The sequence below is a fragment of the Penaeus vannamei genome, chromosome 5 (genome assembly GCF_042767895.1).
Source record: "Penaeus vannamei isolate JL-2024 chromosome 5, ASM4276789v1, whole genome shotgun sequence".
NCBI lineage: Eukaryota > Metazoa > Arthropoda > Malacostraca > Decapoda > Penaeidae > Penaeus > Penaeus vannamei.
In genome coordinates this window covers 27,576,730-27,580,775 of record NC_091553.1, presented here as the reverse complement: position 1 = coordinate 27,580,775, position 4,046 = coordinate 27,576,730, and the positions used below count along the sequence as shown (strand labels likewise).

The following is a 4,046-nucleotide window of genomic DNA, read 5'->3' as shown; positions in this document are numbered from 1 at the left end:
TACGATTAGATATAGTAGAGAGAAACTGTAAATTGGATAAGAAAAGACATTAAAAATTAATACACTCTAGTTATTACTGTAATTTCATTAAAACAAATAACAAATAAGGGCACGTGTACAAAACGGGATATTATTCTAGATATAAAAAGAACACACTCATTCAGAATAAGTGAGTCACAGTCTGACCTATCAATCGAAGGAAAACATCATTAAAAAGCCCACCGATTTGACATTTCTCTTCTTATGTGTTTTGAGTGCATTTTACGTGTAGATATTGTTATCGGTCTGTTTTTAATTAAATATCTTTAAACATCAGGCTATTGATATGCTTCCCCACGTTCCTGTGATTTCGGTAGACATTTTTCATCTCTAAAATGACTGAAATGAGTATAGTGGATGTACTCATCTAAATTTATTTGTTGTGGTTCAATACATTTTCGCAAAATACGTGATTTTCAAGGATGATTTCGATAGTTATTCATGTCAGTTTTGATAGTAATTGATGTTAACACCAGTAGAATCAGCATTGATACATATGATTATAATTATGAATCACTATCATTGGCAATAGTATTATCAATGTCAGTACAATCATCATTATCTCGTTAAAAATATTGCTATTATCATTATTACCACTGTCATTATTGTTACCTCTGCCTACTAATATTACCATACTGTTTTTGATAACGAAAGAAAAGTGGGCACAAATCACGGAAAAGAAAATAAGATTTAAAAAAAAAGGAAAAGACGCGGACTATAAAGCCTGATAAAGGTAAAATGGTAATAAATTATAAATTTCTCTTTGAAAGGAGAACGACTATGGCGATGCCTTTCTTGGCGCTCCGATGGCCTTGGGGCTCGGATAAAAAAAAAAAAAAAAAAATGAAAAGAAAAAAAAAAGGCTACGGTTCCTTTCCAGTGTACGTAATTCCCTCTCCTGCGCAGTGCCGTGGTGACGTCATCTGAGTGACGTCACAGTCAACCATCATGGGGGCTGGAGTCGGGCCAACGCTTTACCGATTTTGCTTCTCTTGCTCGAGTTCGTTGTGCGGGCCGATGGCGGGTCACGCTTTGCGCGCTGCCTTTGCTTCTGAGGCTCCGGGGCTTCGAACGCTGCGCGGCCTGGCGGCGCTCACGTGCTCGAACGGGTTGACTTTAGTAGCATGACTATTACTTTCCTTTTTTCTTGCTTTTATTTCATCTATAAGTATGAGGGTGATGGTAATTATCATGGTAATTGCATTAGCGTCAAGCAATGCTAATTACAGTGCAAAGGCGAGCGTGTATAACTTCATTAAAGTAGTTTTTTGTCATCTGTTATAATGTTCTGAGCATTAATAAATAGGCTATATCAGTTCGCTTATATATTAAAGCTCGGGTTAATATCCTTAAACTCTGGTGTGTTAAAGGTAAATGATGAATCTACTTACATATTATTTGACTAATTGAAAGTAATTTCGGGGGGATGTAAACTCAACACATTTATAGAAAGCAAGATTTCAATTTTGGTATCCTGTGAAAAAAGTGAAACTAGAACTTCTTATTTGCATATTGAATTATTTTATTGTGAATGAATCTGAAAAAATGTATAAAAATCGAGGATTTGTTTTGTTTTGTTTTGTTTTGTAAATAGTAGAGGATGGAGATAGGGTCTGGTTGATGAGCATTGAAAAGACAAGGAAGTTGACAATCACACACACACACACACACACACACACACACACACACACACACACACACACACACACACACACACACACACACACACACACACACACACACACGGAAAATTTGCGGCGGTGGTCGGGAGCTGCTGGTCGCGACGCGGCGTGGAGGCAGTATGAACCGGTTCGTTTCAACACGTGGGTCTGGATCTCGTAAAACCTCCAAAGATCAACACTGCGAGAGGCTCCAGGAGGCTTCCCGCACAATGGACAGGGTACTTCGGATGTCATGACGCAGTCCTCTTGCTGAGAAAACTTGTTATGTTTCTTCCGCAAATGAAGACAAAGGAATGCTTACTGACACCCTTCACGGTGTGTGGTGATTTACATACACACACACGCACGCACACACACACATACACACACACACATACACACACACACACACACACACACACGCGCGCGCGCACATACAAACATACATACATACACAAACAAACAACACACAGCTATTGCTTTGTAACATCGTTTGCTCTGCATAAAAAATTCTCGAGGCTTTGCATTCTGAATAGCGTACTTACTTAGGCTGTCTCCGTATCCAATTTTCTTGTGCAATGGCAAGTAATAACAAGATAAACAGACCTGCTGGATTAAAGACTGTCTTGAGGGCACAGTCACTCCTGCTCCCCCTTGGATTTTTGGACGGGACTCCCTGGCTAGACTTCCATCAGGCATGACAGTTGCTTCCGGCGTTTGTATATGAACGAGGTGTCTTTCTGCCAAATCTACCTCGAAAATCCAATGGTAGATTTCTCTCTTTCTCTCTCTCTCTCTCTCGTTCTCTCTCTCTCTCTCTCTCTCTCTCTCTCTCTCTCTCTCTCTCTCTCTCTCTCTCTCTCTCTCTCTGTCTGTCTGTCTGTCTGTCTCTCTCTCTCTCTTACGTATGTAGATCATTTCTGATTTCATGAGCTTTATTGAGATGAAAAAAAACTGATGTAGTCGGAGTTTGCCAGGAATATGTTCAAAGGGGAAGGGAAGCGGAGACTTTCATTGTATCTTTTGTGTGCTGTGTAACTCTCTGTGCTATTATATTCTTTCACGTTTACGTCTTTTTCAAAGGAGAACCATCACCAAAGAGAATCAGGGCCAAAGCGAAAGAGAACGCACAGCAACGCAATAAGTAACGTTATCGATTCATAATGTAGAACAAATCGAAGAGTCCAGAGACCCGAAGCCTATATACCCCCTATCGATAAGCCTCAGTTAGGTCAGCAAGTCATTGACTTCTGTGGCCTGGGAGTCAACCGGCGACCAATTAGTCAGGTTGGCTGCGATTACTGGAGCTGCACGAAGACCCCCAGCCTATAATGACCCAAATAGATAATGATAGTCTGTCTCCCTGCTCTGTGTATATATATTTTTTCCTATTTCTTTCGCGAAAAGACACATCTCACTGAGGCAATCAAGCAGCATCTCCGCCTCTTTAAAGATTTGTGGCTGTCAGTTTTAGATGTCTGTTACGACATGTTAGGCAATCCGACAGCAAGATATGAAATGCTACATTTAGGTAATGGTAAAAGTACGTTTATATTGCACATTTCCGCGCTTATGGTTGCATCATGGCGGGCCCCGTGTTAAAATTAGAAGGAGGAACGGAAAAAAAGAAACATGGAAAAGATGTGCTGATAAAAATATCGTTACATTATTTTCATTGTCATGTAGGTGTGCAGCGAGGAGTGTGACGTCACGAAGGAAAGAGCGTGGAGGAAACACGGAGATCTAACCCCACCACCAAATTTTAGTTCTTTACCCGCACAGCCTCCAGTTAAAGATCAAAATCTCTGTGTACATAAAGGTGCATCATCATCTGCACAAACCGCTCTCCCTTTTCCCATTGGCAATCCAGTTTTCTTCGTGTGATAATCGCCTTCTACGTCGCGGGAGAGAAAACCCGCGGAAAGATTTGAAACGTCAAGAATCGATCGGAAAGATCCCGTATAAGGAAGATGCCGTTTTTCCCCTCAGCTGCGAGCGGTCTGCGCACGCGGGTCCCGGGCCACGCTGACCCTGTAACACACACCGGCGTCAAGTCTATAAACACCGGGCAAAGCGATTCCTAAAGGAAACGGGAGTCCTTGAGGTTGGAAAAGTCGCAGTGGCATCTCCCCAAAGGACAAAATCATGTCAGGCGTAAATGTCACATTCGATTAGTTCGAAAAACCTAAATGAGTTTCGACCGCTGCCATCCAGTTACCGGCGACGTGAAAGAGATAACGCATGCGCGCGCTGAATGATTACATATGTGTAAACGCTGCACGGGAAAGCCACGTTCAGTTGGTGGGTTGGCGTTGAGCGGTGAACACCTCTGAGGAACTGGTCGAG

General features: G+C 41.9%; 1 protein-coding gene across 1 annotated transcript in view; it reads left to right on the top strand.

Moving 5' to 3' along the window:
- Window positions 1–3,973: 3,973 nt before the first annotated feature.
- LOC113807195 (sodium- and chloride-dependent glycine transporter 1) overlaps window positions 3,974–4,046 on the top strand; it is an 18,307-nt gene continuing 18,234 nt past the window's right edge. Inside the window, exon 1 of the mRNA XM_070121997.1 lies at window positions 3,974–4,046. This exon is cut by the window's right edge and continues 113 nt beyond it. The gene's annotated coding sequence lies outside the window, so the exon portion shown is untranslated.